Source organism: Pleurodeles waltl, chromosome 2_2 (genome assembly GCF_031143425.1).
Source record: "Pleurodeles waltl isolate 20211129_DDA chromosome 2_2, aPleWal1.hap1.20221129, whole genome shotgun sequence".
NCBI lineage: Eukaryota > Metazoa > Chordata > Amphibia > Caudata > Salamandridae > Pleurodeles > Pleurodeles waltl.
Window position 1 is genome coordinate 11182731 of NC_090439.1, and position 20158 is coordinate 11202888.

The following is a 20158-nucleotide window of genomic DNA, read 5'->3' on the forward strand; positions in this document are numbered from 1 at the left end:
TAGCTTACTTATAACATCTGCTAGCTAGCAGAACTTTAGAACATCTAAAGAAAAGTGCCTATCGCTGTTTTCAGTCGGACCCCTCTAAAAACTGGGACATGAGCCAAATTTGAAGAAATCTGCTGGGACAGCTGGTGAAAAAACGTGACTGTCCTGGCAAACCAGGACACCTGGTCACCCTAATGGAGGAGGATTAAATTAGCAGTATTCTTGCCCTGCTAAATGTGTTGTTGCCACACTGTTTATACAGAGGGAAAGCGCTGGGTTTACCCAGGCAAAGCCTTAACTACTTACCCTGGCATACAGACTTGACCTGGTGGCCCGCCCACCCACCATGTCACAGTTGCACTTTCACATCTAAATTAAAAAAGTTGTTTGTCACTCGAAGGAGGTCTTGCCCACCAGACAGTGCAAGTTGTCTGGTTGGAAATGACCTATTTTATGCTTCCCAAGAACATATAGTGAGGTTTTAGCCTGCCCATTGCTTATAATTGGTTGGCTTTATTGTCACTCATTTGCTGACTTTTAATGGATGGGTTTCTTTGCCCATCTTCTGTATGTCCTTTCCCTGAAGCTTAGCCTCTTTACCATTCTTTTATTTGGCAGACTTGTATTCTTCCACTGGTCACTTTTACAGAACTATTTTTTTTTGTTTTTGTTTGAGCACTTCATCCGAGTGACATGTTTTTAGGTCTGTCCGTATGGCCTTTGGCCCTATTTAAATTCCACATCCCTGGCATGGTATTGCAGTTTTTCTGATGTGCCTTATCCCCGCGCTATATGTTGCTCAGTCCCTTGCATGCTTTCACACCTCCTGCGTTGCTATCTTCCTCATGCACTGCATGTGCTTTCCTCCACTGGCTTAATTTATCATTTAAAATTGACCCACTCCTTGTTTCCCCCATCCCACCTCGTCCCCCCCCTTACTCCACAGTTCTACTCTAATGCATATATTATAGCCTTAGAACCCGCCGTAGCGGGCTCTACCGGCTATTAAAGGCCCGCTCCCCGCTTTAAATGCCCGAGCCGAAGGCGAGGGCATTTAACAAGGGGGAGGGACTTTAATAGCCGGTAGAGCCCGCTACGTCGGGTTCTAAGGCTATTAGAACATTCTGCCACACAGGGCAGAATGTTCTATTAAAAAAAATATGCCTTCATGCATGTCTGACCTGTGTAGGAAAAACACACAGTGGCCCCTACGTACACGGAGAAAATTCTATGTACATTGGGCTAATTTTTTTATTTTCTGAAAACCAACTTCTCCTCTGGGGATTCGTTTTCAGTAACAAATATTTGGTGAGTGGGTGCATTAAGTGATGCACGCTTGGCAAAGTATCAGTGACCTCATTGGATTTGCTGCAGCGGTTGGTCTAGTGAAGGCGCAGAGATCCCCACCTGACTGTAAATAATCTCCAAATCTGGCAGGTGGTCCTCTTACAGGAGAGAAGAGACCATAGTCTTCACTGACCTCGCTGGCCACGCAGCTCACTCTAAATGCGGACCTTAGTTATGATGAGTTAGTCCAAATTCCTAATAGCTTCTTGATTGTGACCAGTACACAAATTCTAAATAATAAAAAAAAAACAACACACATTTCATATGTTATAACAGTGATACAAAAGTATTACATAATTTCCCCAAACTTGTAGTTAAAATAATTTGTTGTGATCAAAGCACTACAAGACAAGTACAGTTCAGGTTTGTCATAAAATACTCTGCATGAGAAGTGGATTGTGGCACCTTACACATGGAGTTTATTGGGCCAGTTCTTTAGCACAGTAGGGACTGACGGGCGCAAGTCAAACTTTGCCTGTTATCCTTGTCAGAGGAAGGTGCACATACTGCAAGGATCATGGAAATGCCAAAAAAGCTTCTTTGTTGGATTTGACTCTTAGGGTCTAGCAAGGAGGTTGAGCAGTCAAGGCTCAGTCTTAAAATGTGATCTTCCGGTTACAAAGGCATTGATTTCAACGAAAATCAAGGACTATCAGTCTCTTGCAGCTAAAGCTCAGTTCTGAAAGCACACATTTGATCAGAGCACAGAGGATCACATATGTGTGTTCATTTGTAAACCTGTGGTCGAGATACCACATATCTGCTTTGCATATGCAGTTTGCTCTGATAATGTGAGCATATCTCGCTCAGCCACTACTATTTTTCATTGGTGCATGTTCACAGAAGTGCCAAGGTTGTCCTTGTACAATGCAGGGGTCTGGGAGTACAGTTTCAGGCTCTCTTGTTTCAAGTGCTAGATGAATGAAATTCTTTCTGAGCAGGCAGTGCTCACAGAATTTGTCATCACTGGTAGAAAGTGTCACAATGGCCAGTGTAAAACAACAATCTCCATGTGTTAGTGCTGAATTATGCAACCTTTATGGTCAGGATGAGGGCAGCAGTTGAATTATGGAACAAAATAGGCAAGACCGTACATTCACGTAGACAACCAGGATCTGGCATTAGGGGAAGAAGTTCTCTAGGTAGCCAGGCAAAAGACAGTAGTTCACCCTAGTGGGTTTACAGATATTTTATTGGCCTTCATTTGTGACAGACAACAAATAAGACATATCTGTAGCAACAGATATATTAAGAGTGGATCAAAGAAGGAATTCTTACATGGAAACAATGCTTCTTGGATGGATGGTGTAGCAACAAAAGCACTTCATCCCTGGCATTCTCATCATGGAGCAGCAGGTCCTCACAACAAGGCGGGAACTGGTTGCACATTACAATTTTTTGGGATGAATTCTATCAATAATAAGCATGCTAGGCAATCCATCTCCTTAGTCTCAGGTCACAGCAACAGCAGGCATTTCTTGCACAGTACTAAACTAAAGGAAATCCAACTTTTCTGTGTGGTCACCCCAGATTTTTAGCCTTCTGACGTACCTTACATTTTTGCAGGCTGTATAACTCTGTGCACTTTACTCCTACACTCTAGTGATAATGTGCGTGTGCTCCTCCTTTCAACATGGTAAACTTGGAATACTCCTCATTGACATATAAGTTCCTAGTATATGGTATGAAGTGTACACAGGGCATGTAAGGTAAATGTTACAAGTAGGCTGCAGGACCCATCATGCCATCCACTACAGTGACCGTATAAACATTACTGAAGACTTATGCTCTGTAGCCTGGCTGTGCAATTTTAAACTGCAAATTCGACCTGTCAAAATAACCGCTTTTGACAAACCTAAACACTCCTTTTAAGTATTTCTGAGTCACTCCTAAGTAGGTCTTATTGCTCATAAGGCAGGGTGCATGGTATTAAAGTATATGAAACAAAAAAGTTTATTGTTATACATATCCTTATAATGAAAAGGCCACCAACGCTATTTTAATTGTAGCAAGGCCACAGGAAAACAGTGAGATGCAATTTTACATACTAATACTATATCTTGGGAATGGAACTAGATAGAAAAATTATTAAACAGCTATTTTTATTAGTTTTTCAAAATCCAATTCAGTGGTGATGTTGGAGTGTTACTAAATATTGAAGAAAAGTAATTTTCAGAAAGTCACCTTTTCCCTGCATTAAGTTGTTGGAGGCTAATCTACGTGCTGCTCTCCCACATCTGTCAACCAGTAATTAGCATCCGAATAGCCCCCTCAATGAGGTGTGATCTTGATCCTTGAGTTGAGACAGTGGCCTTAGGTGTGGGCAGGTGTTGTGCCCTAGACAGAATGGCCTGTGTGATGGACACAGGAACTTGATCAACTTCAACCAGTAATTAGCATTTGAATAGCCCCCTTGATGAGGTGTGATCTTTATCCTAGAGTTGAGACAGTGGCCTTAGGTGTGGGGAGATGTTGTGCCCTTGACAGGGTGGCCTGTGTGCTGGGCACAGGAACTTGATCAACTTCAACTCTCTTTGAAGCAGATGTAGCTAACACCTGGCCTGGCCCTTCCTTTGTCCCCCCAGCCAGGCAGGTCCCAATCACAGCGTGCCTGTTTTTGACATTAAAGCGGCAAATCCTGCTGGAATGTCATAACCTTCTTCCTCGACAAGTCTACTGGGGCTTTACATATAACACTTAGAGCACACAAAGGGCGACAGCACTTCTTGTGTATCCACTGTCTAGCTGCTGGAAAACTCAGCTTTTTTTTTTTTTACCAGACTCCCATCTCTGAGTTTGTTGTGGACTTGCTTCAAACTGAATTTTATTGTAAGATGTAGGAGAACACTATGACTGCCATAGTATACTCCCCCCCACACACCCTAGCGGTCAGGACACAAGTTTGGTATGGTCAAAGGCTTTTGCCATCTTGAAAATGCCCAAAGAATATAGAGTTAGCCCCAGGAACCTTGACCTCATTAGTTAAGACGTGCCCAGGGGTCATTCCCACCCAGTAGCTCATGCCAGACATACATCTGGCATCACCAGGCACATACTTCAGAACATTCCAGGACCTCTAGAAGGTCAGACGAGAACTGAACCTGCTCTCTGAGACCAAAGAAGCGCCCTAACGGATTGAACCGGTTTTCTCTCTTATACCTAGGACAAAAAAACGGACTCCCTTGTTCATAAGGCTGACCCTCTGTCAAGCTAGAATGATGAAGGAAACAACAAGCTACAAGAGGCCCTTGTTGCAACTGTCTAGCTGACCAGCTGCAACTGGACCTGGACTTGAACCTGCTGTTGGCTGCCTGACACCCAATGAGTTTCTAAGGTGAAAACAAAAATCGCATAGTACCAACAGGTGTTGTGAATTAATTCTAGACAGGCCTCATCCAATTGGAGTCCCCTGCAGGGACTGAAGCTCATCTTTCTGAGCCAAACACAAGACATGGTATATGGGTGCAGAGCATGCCCCTTTCTCTCAGGTGAGAACCAGTGGCTTTGTTAGTTCTGCTGAACATGACTATGACTGGTGGGGCAAACACACAGATTCTCTATTGGTTACACTGTAATATTCAGTGCCTATTCATGTGCCTATCCTGGCATGTGAAGCAGGAACAAACAGTGCAGGGACATTCACCATCAGAATGCGGAGGTGGAGGGCAATCACAAGCAAGGTTGCTGCCTTCCTTTTAGGGCAACCTAACATTGTTGACTCCCCAATATACAAACATACGCTCATTCACCCTTTTTCCTTCTCCTCTCACTACTAATGTCTCACACTTGGGAGGCAGTGAGGGGTCCAAGTTATGAGAAACTGTCTAGAATTTACTAGTGAAGGGCAGTTAGCAGTCTTTCCAAGTGGATTACAGGAAAAAGGATTGAACCTCAGAACTATGTAATTGTAAATTGTATTTCTGTAGCAATTTCTATCCCAATCAAAGCATTCAAGCATTTTATGGCAAGTAGCATGCTTCTCCAGAACCCAAGATTAGAGGTAAACGGGTAGCACATCAGCAATAAGTGATCATTTTACCATGTAGGATTAGTTGTGTTAAGCTGTGTGAATGCACAGTGTTTGTCATCAATGATGTCATTTCAGATTTTGCAGTGATGTTATCAAAAATGTCATAGAACATGTCATGAGTAAGGTAATTAGCCGTGCATGGCGAGGACGGAATTACAGTTACTTTATGGCATGAGTTATAGTTACTCAAGATAACTAGTGAATTTCAGTGGTTTTGTTAATTTAAAATAGTATGTTTTAACTGACATTTTCCTCTAACTATAAATCTCTATAACTTGTTTTTTCATTGCATTTTTGAGGTTTTTGTAATGTAAAGAAACACATTATTACCTTCCCTAACAAAAAACATAACTTTAAACTTTTTTTCAGAGAATTTCCATTTTTTTTAACATGAAGTAAGACTACCATCACAATGCATTGCATGAGGTTGGGCACAGAGCCTGGCCCCCATCCCCTACGCACAGACTTCACCCAAACTGCTTGCCACTTTGCATAGTGAGGCAGACCTTCTGGTTTTCTCAAAGACTCAAAATACCAGAATACTAGTGACAGGGACTATTGGCTTTATCAAGGGGGTGTCAGCACAGCAGCGTATAGGGTTTGTCAGGAAGTCAACAATGACTGTGGGAGATCTATATCGCAATGGCTCCTTTTGAGTCTCTGATTGCAGATGAGGGTCTTCCCCCCAGCCACTTCTTGCTTTATAAACCTCTCCTGGGTGGGCATTGGGTGGACAGTGGTGGGACATGCACCAAGAGCACCCGATGCACCTCACTCTTCAATACCTCCATGTCATGGGAGGGGGGCGACATTTGACACATTGGCTTGCTGAATCTTTGTGCACAAATGCAGCACCTCTGCATACCTAATTGCGCCAACACTTGGAGTCAGACCTAGGCTCTCCTTACACTGAGGAGGAGTGAACTGCCATACTGAAATATCTGACTCTTGTCCCACGCAATGCCCCTTTTTACCCTATTCAGTATTATATACTGCCTGCCTCCACTATAACCTACCCTATACTGGTCTCCTAAACATGCTATGGGCCTGTCTTTCTCTTCACTGGTAGTGGCTTGACGTAACCACACACTTGACACTCCAGGACTACAGGAATGTCCCTCTTGCACACATGTTAGGTATGCCTACTGGGCCTGCGCTGAAGGGACAAAAAACACAAGGCCACCACCCACTTCATTGATTTGGGGCTCCTCTTGGCCACACATTTGAGCACTCAGGGATGGAAATTGCCCACCCTCCCACAAACACTACCTAGGAACATTCCATGAAGCTGTGGGCTCAGGCCAAAGGCATTACCCTCCACAGAGAGGACACGAGGATTACACAATTATCCCCTTGCACCCAGTTGGTATTCCATTTTACCTGACCTTCAGGCTGCGCTCTTACCACTGAATCACCTAGGAGGGCCCTGATACCTGTGGGCACCCGGGACACTCCAGGCACACGCCCCCCATATGATGTTTGTTACACCACTTTAACTGTTCCTCCTCACCGTAATGCCTGTTATCAAGGGGCCATCAATCTGTAGCTATATAAATTGTCAATGCATGGAAAAGCGCAGGCTTGTTTCAGTGTTTCAGTGTTCAAAGTTTGATATTTTCTATATTATTGTTGGATCTAAATTGAATTTCCCTGTGACTGTATGACATTACTGTTAGTAAAATGCACTTGTCATACATAATTATTGTAACATTTGGAAATGCTCAATAAACACACATGAAGGCAGTCTACCCAACCGTTTGCCAACCCCAAGCCGTGCACAGCCTTTTGCATGCACAGTGAAGGATTGGCCATTAGGCCTCAGGGACTCCATCCCCAAGGCCAAAACATATGTATATTAAGGGGAGGTGGCATGCAGCTACCCTCCTCAAGCCTTAATAGTCTCCATGGACCCCATTCCCAGGGCCGAATTACATTAAAAGGGGAGGGGGGCCATGTGTCCCCCTGTCCCAATCCTCATTAGGCCTAGGGCACATCATAACCCAGGGCTAAATTCAATTTAAAAGGGAAATGGGCACCAGCCCCCCACCTCCATGAGCCTCATTAGGCCCTGGAGACCCCATCCCCCAGGGCCACACTTAATTATAAAGGGGAGGGGTGCAAGGTGGCCCCCTCCTACAGCCTTACTAGGTCCCGCGGACATAATTCCCTGGAGCTGTATTTTATTGAGGGGAACGGGCTGAGTAGCACCCTTTCCCGAACCTTTAAAGGCCACAATTTCCCCTGGGGGAAAGAAGTGGAGGGGGGACCCTGGCTCCCCTCCCTGAGCCTATTTTGGCCCTGTGGACTCCATCTCCCGGGACCCGCATCATTTATAGGTGGGTCCCCTGAGGCTCCCCTGAGCATCCACCAATCAACATGTTAGACAGCCCAAGCTGGCTCTCTGCATGGTGTGAGATCCGGTTTTGCTCCTGCCTGGAAAGACAGCTGCTTTTTGCAAACACCCTCCGTGTGGGAGCAATATGTGTTTTGTTTTCCTGTCTGCAAGAATGGTATTCAATAGGAAATACATTTTTAGGTTTGCTAATAATACCTTTGTCACAGTTTCACAAATCTTCAGGAAACGTTCCCAAAAAAGTCTCATCCACTTCTGCTTCTTCCTGGAAATTTTCAGGGGGATCTCTTAAGCAGAGACTGATAAAAAAACAGGGTGTCCCAAAATACATTTTCTGCAAATATCTTTCTGAATGAAAATTAGAAACAGCTACAGCCAAAACGGCTGAACAGAATTACCAGATTTGGCAGAAAGCTAGATTTTGGTCCAGAAAGCATGCTTTTTGTGCTTTTGTGTGAATCCGTTCAGTAATTATTGAAAAATGAAGGTTCTAATTGTATGTATGTATATAATGCTGCAGAGGATCCATTGTCAGTGCAGATCTTAAGATAAGATCTGATTGGGTACCACAGCATCAACAAAGAGGTAGCGGCAGCCATTTTAGGGCTCTGGGACTCAGTCCCCTGTCGTGGACTAACCTTTAACCCCTTCCATTCTGAGGATGAAAACGTTCCCTCCTCGGACTGTGCAGAAGGCATGTGCTGAGGACGGGATCGTTCTGTCCTCTGTACATGAGAACAAAACTTAGATTTTTAGACGCAAGAGCTTCCCCAGCAGCCCGAGGCATTTTGTAATGATGATCTGTGCTCAAGGTGCACTGACGTCATTACAGTGAAAAGTGAAATGAGCCATTCGGCTCATTTCACTTTCATTACTTCAGTGCTTGTGGGGATATCTCAGTCCCCGAGCACCAAAGCACACAGGAGAAGTATCATTGGAAAGCAGAGAATCTCCTCTTTCCAAAGGTACCTTTCCCAAGTGGATCCCTGCTTGGGGACTGTCCAAGGAGGGTGATCCCCAAGCAGGGATCCACTCCACTAGACACCAGGGATTTATTATTGTAGCAGGGAGCGGCCCCCATTATGCGGTAATTATTATGGCCGTATTCTGCCAATCCAGAGGCAGAATAAGGGCCACTATACCCCAGGGATTACTTTTTTTATATTTTATCAGTGGGGGCTGCCCAGCATGGCCATGGCCATGCCCCCCTAGAAGATAGAAACAGTCTTTCTGCTCCTCGGGGGACAGATAGGGGCAATTACCCCTCTCTGCCCCCCCAGCGGGTACAGGATACCACTAGACACCAAGGATTCAAAAAATATGTTGGGGAGCGGCCCCTTGGGCAAGGGTCACTCCCCATTATAGGGGAACTATTACAGCAGTTTTCCGACCCCCCCCCCCCACACCCACGAGGGCAGATTGGCCCTATTTCTAGGCTGATCTGGCCTCAGGGGACAGAAAACCACTAGACACCATGTTGTGGAGCGGCACCTTGGGCAATGTTTGCTCCCCATTATGGGGGCATTATTATAGCCATTTTCTGCCCCCGGGGGGAAATTTGCCATATTTTTAGGTGGATCTACCCCCAAGGAGGCAGAAAACCACTAGACACCAGGGCCTATTTTTAAAATTATTTTTAGGGGTGGGGTCTGGGGGGGGGGGGGCAGAAAGCCCACTAAGCCTCAGGGATCACTTTTTATATTACGATGAGTGGGGCCGGCCCAGAATGGGCAGGGCCAGCCCCCCACACTATAAAGGGGAACAGTCTTTCTACCTCCAGGGGGGGTCAGAAAGCCCAGAAGACATCATGGATTGCTTTTTGTTTAATTTGTATCAGTAGGGGCTGCCCAAAAAAAGGGAAATAGTCTTTCTGCAGAAAGCCCACTAGACACCAGGGATTACTTTTTTTTAGGGGAGATGGGTGCCCAGCATGGGCATGACAATCTCCCAACCACTCATAAATGCTCCTATGTGGACTAAAGCATCTCATCCCAATGGCAAGCAAGAGGATATTTGATTTTTTGGGCTATTGTTTTTACAAATGGGCCAGGAGAGTTGGGCTAACTCCCAGTACCATCCCACTTGCAATGGCGAACAGTTACACTGTTTGGGATTGGAAAGAAACCTATCAGACTCAGGCAGTTCTGAAAACTAGACATCTGGGGGATTTGAGGGTGGTGTGCTTCGCATTCATCCTACATAATTTTCTAATCCACAATGCCCTGCAAACCTCAAATGTTGACTAAAAGCATTTTCCTCACATTTCTGTGATGAAACCTTCTTGAATCAGCAGGAATCCCAAAAATTCTTACCATTCAGAATTGCCCCTCTTCTGCAGATAAAAATGCTGTGCCACTTGTGCGGTTGGGCCTAATGCCAGCGAAAGGAACGTATCCAACCGATGTCATTAGGAGTCCTCGTGCAAGGGCTCCCATTGCCCTTGGTTTGATACATTCCTATCTCTGGCACTAGGCCTAGCTACAAGAAGTGCAACATTTGTATGGCCACAAATAGCGCAATGCTGCTTGGTAGGAATTTTGTGGAATTCTGCAGATTCAGGAAGTTTCTATCACATAAATATAAGGAAAATGTGTGATTACAAGCAAAGTTGAGGTTTGCAGGGCATTGTGGGTAAAGAAACATTATCCTGGATTTCCCTAGGTGTCTAGTTTTGAAAAATGTACAGGTTTACTATGTTTCCCTAGCTGCCGGCTGAGGTAGGGCCAAAACATACACACAGCTCCCCACTTCCTAAAAATGGGTCCGTTTTCTGTGGAAAAAATTGATGTATCTGTGTTTGGGCCATTTCCTGTTGCAGGCACTAGGCCTACTCACACAACTGAGGTATAATTTTTATCAGAAAACATAGGAGAATGGTGGATGGAGGGAGGTATGTGGCTCTATGCCTTTTCCAGATCTTTTCATCACCGAAATGTGAGGAAAATTTGTTTCTTAGTCAAAGTTTGAGGTTTGCACGGGATTCTGGGTAACACAACCTGGTGAGAGCCCACCAAGTCACCCCATCCTGGATTCCTTTAAGTGTCTACTTTTCAGAAATGTACAGGTTTGCTGGGTTTCCCTAGGTGACAGCTGGGCTACGGCCAAATACCACAGCTACCCACTTTTGTTTAAAAATGGGTAAATTTTGTGGAAACATTTGATGTACCAATGTTGCGTTTTGGGCTGTTTGATGTTGCAGCAGTAGGCCTACACACACACATATGTGAGGTACTATTTTTATTGGGAGAGTTAGGGGAACACAGAATAGTAGAAGAAGTGTTAGTACTGATTGTATTTTTCTGCATTTTTACCTCCCAAATGTAAGACAATGTGTAAGAAAGAAGTAATTTTGAGAAATACCATCTAGTACAAATGCTAATATGGGTACCAATAAATTCAGAGAAACATAAATACCCCCTGCTTCTAAACTCCATATCTTGTGCCCATTTTGGAAATACATAGGTTTCCTTGATACCTATTTTTCACTATTTATATTTTAGCACATGATTTGCTCTGTACCAGGTACGCAATGAAAAACAACTAGATGATGAAGCTCACTTATTGACTCTGGGTACCTTGAATTCTTGGAAAACCACAAACCCAATATATTCCCACAACCAGAAGGGTCTAGCAGATGTAGTAGTTTATAGCTTTTGTGAATTGGCCATCGCGATGAGGAGTTACAAATGGAAATGTTGTCACAAATGCCCTTTTTTTCCTGCTAATTTCTATATTTTTTTATTTCAACACGTAGGCCCTCATTTTGAGTTTGGTGGGCGGCTGAGGCCACCCACCAAACTCTTTAGGGTGGAAAACCACCACACCGGTTTTCTGCCCTCGTTTCCGCCCACTGGCCCAGCAGGAAACAGGCCACATCATTGACACGATGCGTCTGGAGTGACAGCACTTGTTGCGTTTTTCACTGCCTGTAACTCAGGCAGTGAAAAGCGCAACGGGGCTGTCCATGGGGGCACCTGCACTACCCATGCCAAGTGCATGGGTAGTGCAGGTGCCCCCACGGGGCCCACGGCACCCTGTCTCCACCAGCCTTTGCATGGCATTGATCCACTTTGCCAAAACCGGCGGAGAGGGGACTAGTAGTCCCCAGGTCAGCGCTGCCCTGGCGCATTAAGACCGCTGGCACTGCCAGGTTGTCGACTGGCAGCAACCTGGTGGTGCCAGCAGTTGGACCGTGGCGGCTCCGCCAAGGTCATAATGTGGAGGCCGGACCACTGCTTTGGCCGTGGTCCGACTGCCACTGCGAGAATAGTGGTCCTAGAACCGCCAGACTCGTAAAAAGGGCCTTCGTTTCTTTGGGAAAAACCTTGAAGGATCTACACAAATGACCCCTTGCTGAATTCTGACTTTTGTCTAGTTTTCGGCAGTGTATAGCTTTCCGGGATCCACCATGGGTTTCACATCTGTTTCCATCACAAACTAGAAGAAGGTTGAAAGTAAAAACATTAGGGAAAATGGGCCATCTCCCAGTAAAGTGACAAAACAGTGTTATAAAATTTGATTTGATCTGAATCAAGCCTGTGTGTTCCTGGAAGCTGGGAAGATTGTGATTTTAGCACCACAAATCCTCAATTGATTTCCCCCCCCAAAAAAACAAATTTAGCTATATTTTAGCAAATTTCTTGGTCCACTCCAGTGAAACCCACAAACCGTGGGCACCGTGGATGTTGGAAAAAGAACACAAATTTGTCGTGGATAGCTTATGTGAACAAAAAGTTATGGAGGCCTGAGCATGAACTACCCCAAATAGCCAAAAAAAGGCTTAGCATTGATGGGGAAAAAGGTCTAGCAGTTAAAGCGTTGAAAAAACATGTAGATGGCAGGGTATGGATACCATGACCCACCCTAGGCCCAAAGATACCCCCCTGGGGCCAAAAACGTATTTTTTGTTTAGCATTACCACAAATCCGTGGTGCAGGTAAAAAAAAAAAACAGACCCCTGTCTTTTGATTTTTGAACCTCCTGAGGTGGTGCAGGGCCTGGGAAGGTAGCACATTACATTTTTTAGGGGGGGGAGGTGTGCAGTACCCCTCGGCGATACCAGGGCCAGCTTTAATGTTGGTTGTACCCAGTGCAGCAATCTTTATTGACACCTCCCCCCAAAAAACCTTCACAAATTCCCTCACTACCACACGCCACCAGTGCCCTTCAAACCTACCTCTATAACCCATTTGTTGTATAGCACTACTCATACAAGTGTAGGGTCTAAGAGCACTTTACATCACACACTTTATAGAGAGCCAATGAATCATATGTGTGTAAATCGGATTATAGAAAATGTTACACAAGACAATAAGGATTACAAGATGTTGGGGTTACATGTCACCTATACCAGAAGGCAGAATATTTTAAAAGTGTTTGGTCTGGAGAAGCACAAACTCAGGACTTAAAACATACCACAGTGTTTGGCTTTAATAATAAAAATGTATTTCTGCCCAAAGGAACCCTTTTTAGCAACAGTAGGATACTGAAAGATAGGGGAATAAAACATAACAGGCATTGATACCCTGACGGGTGAGTAGTGCACTTTACAAATCCCTGATTGATTCATTGATTGATTGAACATTTAAACCTATACCATGCAGTTTCCATTCAGCCTTTTGATGACAGTTCATAGTTTACTGTGCCATATTAGGATTGTAACAGCAAGTAACAGAAGGATCTCTGTGACAAAAGCAGTAACCCATTGAGCTATCATAAAATACAGCTCTGTGATCTGCTCGATACATGTTCTTTGCAGCTGGCATATTAACTTTCTGTGCTACTTTTTCAAGAGTGGAAACTGCCATTAAAACAAAACTCCCATCTCTCTCCAGGAGGAACATTAATCACCAATTGACATTTTTACTGTCGCCTGAAAATTGCTGGACACACAAGGAACTCTGCAGCAGGTGCTTTTTAACCCTGTGTTATTTGTAAACATGGCAGCCCTCCCTGAGGTCAGCGTCAGGTGTGGCTGCACTGGTTGGTCACACCACTCTAGAGCCGGCTCTGCCTCTCTGCCTGCGCCTTATCCACTCTCCCCCATAATGCCTAGTGAGGGCTTTCTTTACATGTTTGGTTCCTGGTGGTGCCCGTAGAAGGGGAGGGGCACCATCAAGCATTATTTTTAATGCTATGGGGATCCTCAGGGTGTGCTACAACCTCCCAGCAACATTTAAAAACACAATAAATCTCCCTTACCAGATTTTTTAAAGCACTCCCTACTGGAGATGTAGGATCTTCATGTGGAACGCAGGAACCTTTGTGGTTGTGGTGGGTTCTACGACTGCACTTTGTGCCCTGAAAAATGTTTTGAAAAAACAAAGGCATGTTTAATATTTTTTTAATGCTTAATTGAAAGTATTTATGACAATCACTAATATTAAACATTGCAATGTGTGATTTAAAAAAATATACATCTTATTATAGTTATTGGTGACTTTTAGGCAAAGCCAATTAGCCAGTAGGCCAGTCTATTTTCATATTTTGGTGTTCTAACCCTTACTTAAAATGTCACCCTATATAATGTTACGTGGCATAGTCAGCCATGCATGCCAGCGGGGGACATCGTACTTAAGATAAAAAAACACAGAAATTCACTGTTATAATTAGAGTTATTTCAAGTTACTATAACTCGTGCCCTAAGGTAACTATAACTCATGCCCTTGTCATACCCTGCCAATTACCCCAGATATTTCAGCTGATTTTCTGTGGTTTTATACCTTTAAAATGTGAGCCTTACTATAACGTCCCTCTAACCTTTGTTTTTTTAAGTGAATTTCCATGTTTTTTATAATTCCATTTCCTAACTATAACATCCCTGTAACCTTTGTTTTTTCAGTGAATTTCTATGTTTCTATGTTTTTTTAACACAAAGTAATTTTAATTACTATACCTTAATCCAGTGGTGGCCACAGGGCCCAGCCTCTGGCCAGGCCCAGCAGCCAACCCCCTCTAACCACCTAAACCTGTGCCACTTAGAGTGAGAAATGTTCTGACAAATTGAAAAGAAATAGCAGTAAGGAAAATACCACAGACACATCACAGGTGACTCCTCGGAACTGTCCAGACATAACTGTGACATTCAACCGACATTCAACCGAAAGATTATGATGGGAAAAGACGTAAATGTTCCATCACCAGGAATGTTTCACATTCAAAACATTAGTAAATAAACACACTACCATGTGATACCAGGATTTTAACCTTCAACTTACTGAGCAACAGTCCAAGAACTTTACCAGTAGGCCCAAAGAGACTCTGTTCTGCTCTGTATCAAAACATATATATAATATTTGAACCGAATACCTTGCTAAGGTGATGCTTTGAAGTCATTTTATGGCGAGACCATAGCAATAAAAATCTTCCTCTCAATCTTCCATCCCATTATGGGATGGATGAGAGAAAGACAGAAAGTGACAGGACCGCAGGGGGAGTCTCAAGACCCCGCGGTCCCACCAGCTCCCGGCTCCTGCGGGAGCCAGCATTTCTTCTGCATGCAAGGAGCGGCTGCAAATAGCAGCTCCTGTGTGCAAGAGTAATAATTTCATCTCTTTCCCTGCCCACATGACAGCGGGAATGGAAAGATGAAATCTCTGCTTCTTCAAGCAGGAGCAGTTGTAAAGCTTCCACTTGCTGAAAGTAGAGTGTTTCCTTTTGCTTGGTGGAGGTGTCACAGCTCTTGCCAAGCAAAGGCAAACAAGTTGGGCACCTCTGGAGGTAGCCGGAGCTGGCCCTGGGGCATGGTGGTACCCAGGGCCACGTATAGCTCCATGAGGGGGGGCGCCAGGCCCCTCCATCTTTTCTATTTTGCCTAAGAGTGGTAGTGGTCCCCCTCTTTAAATCATTTTGTAGCCCTGGGGCATGGGGGGACCCGCGCGCCCCCACATACTTTTTATACATAGCCACAGGGAGGTGGACGTCACTGTGGGAGGGAGGACTGCTGGACTCCCCTGTATTATATAATATGGTGGTGATGGTCCTTGAGGCTTGGGGGCCTGCACGCCCCCCCCCCACACACTTTGTAAACATAACTCTGGGGAGTTGGTGGTCCCCAGGGCCTGGCATGGTCCACAGGATCCCCCCATTACATTATTATAAATATAGCCCCAGAGAGGTGGTGGTCCCCGGGGCACAAGGTGGCCGCTTGGTCCCCACATATTTATTAAGCATAGCCCCGAGGAGGTGTTGATCCCCGGGCTTCTAAAAGCCCTAGGATGGGGCCCGATGCACTCCCTCCTATTTTTAGCCCGCAATGCCCCCAGGTGCCACTTGGGGGCCAACGCATTTAGAAATGCAGGAGACCATGTTTTTTTTTTTAAAATCACAGTGAAATCTACAGCTTTCTCCATGATTTAAAAAACATACTTTAAGTCTTGGGAGGCAGGCCCTGGAGTGAGGTTAGGAGGTTAGAGTATGTATAGCCTACCCCCTTTTCTTTTTTTATATTTTTGGGAACTGAGATGCCAACACTTCTTGTTTGAAGTGCTGGCAGCCAATCCGATCTCCGCAGGAAATTTCCCTGGATCCATGGCCCTGGATATACAAATGTATTTTCCCTTTAATGTCTCAAAAACTACTTAGCGGATTTACACCATTTCATTTAAAAAAGGGGTGATCTGCAGACCAAAACCTACCATTCTGCCAAATGTGGTGTAATTCCATCCAGCAGTTCGGGTTGCAGGTGTGTCTGAAGAGTCTATGGGAATTAACATGGGAAATACATTGTTTATGACCCCCACTTTTTCTTGGTCCTCACTTGACGGATCATTCCGAAACTTTCCATGCACAAGACCCAACTTGACACTTTCAATGGAAAATTTTGTGGAGGTTCGTCAAACAGTGCCAAAGATATGGGCAAGTCACAAAATGCTCTTTCTATGGAAGCTACGTCCTAACTATAACTACCTACTGGCAACCTCCAGTGGGTGCAAAGAAGAATAGAGAACTCTGGGTAGTTCCCAAGTTTAGGTGGAGAGCAGCTCTAGTAAGGCGCACCCTGCAACACCAGCGACACTCTAGATTTGCTCACCTCAAATGTCTGTTTATCTAGCAACGTTTTTAGGCATAGGATCAGCACAGTGCTATCCACACCGAGCTAGATAGTGATAAAGTATTTTGCCATTGCACAGCAAAGTCTTTAAGCATAGGTTTGACACAGCGTCAACCTTGCCGAGCTGTAAAATGACAAAAGCCAGTTACCACTCCAGGCACAGTATTACAGCTTTGGACTGCTAAAATACAGTTCAAGCCAACCTGAAATGAGTAAAAGCAACCCCTGACATGTGTTTCGCTCTCATTAGAGCTCGTCAGAGAGGTATAGCTTTGTCCAGAAAAAGGGATTTGTTTTGACTTATACTGGGTGCTCCCTTGTTTCTGGAGTGGTAAATGGCTTTTGTCATTTTACAGCTCGGCAAGGTTGACACTGTGTCAAACCTATGCTTAAATACTTTGCTGTACAAATGGCAAAATACTTTGGGAACTACCCAGAGTTCTCTATTCTTTTTTGCATAATTTATGCGTCACTCTAACCCTGAAAGGGATATATATAGATATAGATTTATATAGAGATATATATATATAGATAGATAGATATAGATATATATGTAGGTTTATATCTTTTATCCAGTGGTGGTCACCATTAGGTCATTATAGCTAGGCAATAGTTACCAATGAAAATTGATTTGTTGACTTCCCAATGACTTTGGCATGGTTTAAGTAATCTTTACAAAACTTTCCAAAAAAAGTTCATCCACCTCAGCTTCTTCCTTGACAGTTTAGTGGTGATCAGTCAAGTGGGTGTCGAAAAAGAAGGGTGGGGTCCCAAAACATAATTTCTCTATGCAATTTCCAAAGGGATGTTTGATCAGCGCTACAGCCAAATCAGTTGAAAGGAATTACATCACGTTTGGCAGAAGACTAGATCTTTATCTAGAAATCATGCTTTTGTGATTTGGTGTAAATCTTTTCAGTTGTTTTTGAGAAATGAACGTTCAGAATATTTCTGTATCTGGTTTGCTAGTGACTTGTAAGTCCTGCAGGCATGCAATTTCAAATAATATAGCAATCTGATTGGCTCAGGGGGCTTTTTTATTGGCTGTCTCACTCCTATGAGTCCCACTGGAGTTTGCCCTCTGATTTGATGAGATGAGAAGAAATGTTCCACCGCTATTTCAGGACACAGGGACTCGGTCCCAGTGTCCTGAATATTAATTTACAAAGTAAGATATAAGGGGACAGGGTAGGGGTACCCTAATCCCCTGGACCAGGTACGGGGTCCCCTTTTGAGCCAAATTTGAAAAACGAATGTTTGGGTGGCCATTATCCAGCAGGACTCTTGCTGGAACCAGTGGCATCCCCCTGTTCATGCCAGAGTCCAACAGGAGCAAATAGAACATGCTGGCACCCAAAAGAGTTCAGCCGGATCACAGAACCCATTAAAAAAAGGGGTCAAGGTGGCTGTGTTGGGTTGGCCGCATATTGGTGGTTGGCCCTGCAGCTAACCTACACCATGCACAGCAGAAGGTCCTGCGCAGCATGGGGTTGCCTGCTGTGGTGGGGTTGGGCCTCGCCCTCCGTGCAACTCCCCAGCAGGGAGTCAGCATCATTTTGTATAGTAATAAAATATTACTTTATGTTCAAAAAACGCTAGAAATTCACTGAAAAAAATCCAAAGCATGAAGTGGCGTTGTAGTTACATATAGTAATAATAATATCTTACTTTTCACAAGAAAAAAAACATACATTCACTCTAAAAAACAAAGATTAAGGTAACTTACAGTTAAGTGAAAATCTCATTTTAAACTAAAAAAATCACTTAAATTCACCATGTCTAGATATTTAAGTTACCTCTTGCGCCCTCGCCATGCACTGTTTATGACCTCACATATTACCTCACCCATGACATATTCTATCACATTATTGAAAGCAATAAAACAACATTTGAAATTACATATTTGGTGACAATACTGTATATGGCGGGGTGCAAGTCAGAATTCAATTTGAGATGACTCCATGTGATCCACAGGCCAACAATCCAGAGGAGAGGCAACTGAAGATTTTTGAGTTTCGGTGTCGTTGGGTCTTTCCTGTTTAAGATGTATCTGTGGGTCGTCTGTATAGTTATAGTAGTTATACCATGTGAACTTAAACAGATTGATCATTTCTGCAAAGGAAAGGATTTTATGTAAATGTTGAAAAGGATGGGTGTGGAGATCATTAAGCCACTCCTGCTTTTATGTTGTAGGGTTTGGATGAAAAAATAGGAGTATGGATCCCATTTGTTCCATAGTTTAGGTAAGATGAGATCCTCCAAGTGTGAGCATTAAACCTTATGTCAACTGCCTTGAGTATTGGGAGTCTTATGTCCTAATTGACTAATGCACAGCCACCACCACAACTGAATAATGGTCAGGACAGTCATCAGCCTTGTTTGATAGGTGGTACGCCAGGGGTAAATCATGAGCTTCAGCAGGCTGTATTGTTTTCCTGGGTAGCAACTTAATAAAATTCCTGTGGAACACATCTGGGGACTACTGACATGATTTTACTGAATAGGAAACACAGACAGTATGCCATGAATAAATCAAGAGCAGGGTGTAAAATGCCACTGTGCCAGGAATGTTAGAACCTACACAGCTACAGCTCTTTGAGCAAGAATTGGTTGGGTCACTGAAGTGGTGCCAAGAAGGAGAAGCTATGGTTAGGGAGAAGTATGGGGATGGTGAGGCTAGGTGGATTAGTGGTTGAATGGAGCTCTCTTGGTTTTTGAAGGTCAATGGCAAGCTTAGGACAGGGTGATGGAAATATCCATCACTCTCAATATCTGAATGATGATACTGTATGTTGAACTGTGGTGTGCAGTGTGACTGCCTTTTGGGCATCTGTAGGAGAAAGTAGAGAAGGAAAGTTTAGGTAAAATGCAGTTGGCAAAGATGGGAATTCTTTCAAGGAATTGGAAGTTTGGTTATAGTTTTGAACTGCAGTTATGTGCGAGTACATAGCACATACAAACAACAATAAGGACTACAGTGCATACAAATCAATTTACATAACGATGCCAATAACACATTTTTTATAAAAAAAATATATATAGGTGGTTCATTGAAGGGCCAAAACGTCAGAGGAAGATCTTCCCATGGTTGTGAAAACAACACAGAAAAAGCTGACAAAAAGTTGCAAAAAATTAAAAGAAAGTGGACCGGATTCCTGGGCCAAGCCATGCCTTGCTCCCATTCTCAGAAAGCAGACTAGAAACCTGCAAGGGATTTGGCAATGGACCAGGGATGTGGCCAGTCTCTGCACTCAACCTCCACAGGTGGCTATTGCGGCTGTGCATGGCCCTCAGCCTCACAATCTTTTTTTTTTTTAGGTTAAATACCAGGGGGTGATTTTGGGCCCAACCAAAATGAGTCTAGGGGTCAGGGGATGATTCCCCTTCC

At 44.0% G+C, this 20158-nt stretch overlaps 1 protein-coding gene across 3 annotated transcripts in view; it reads right to left on the bottom strand.

Annotated features, from left to right (window-relative positions):
- PTGR3 (prostaglandin reductase 3) overlaps window positions 1-20158 on the bottom strand; it is a 50631-nt gene that overhangs the window by 19850 nt on the left and 10623 nt on the right. For all 3 annotated transcript variants that reach the window (XM_069219426.1, XM_069219427.1, XM_069219425.1), the window contains exon 2: window positions 13920-14018. The gene's annotated coding sequence lies outside the window, so the exon portion shown is untranslated. The remainder of the gene's footprint in view (window positions 1-13919; window positions 14019-20158) is intronic.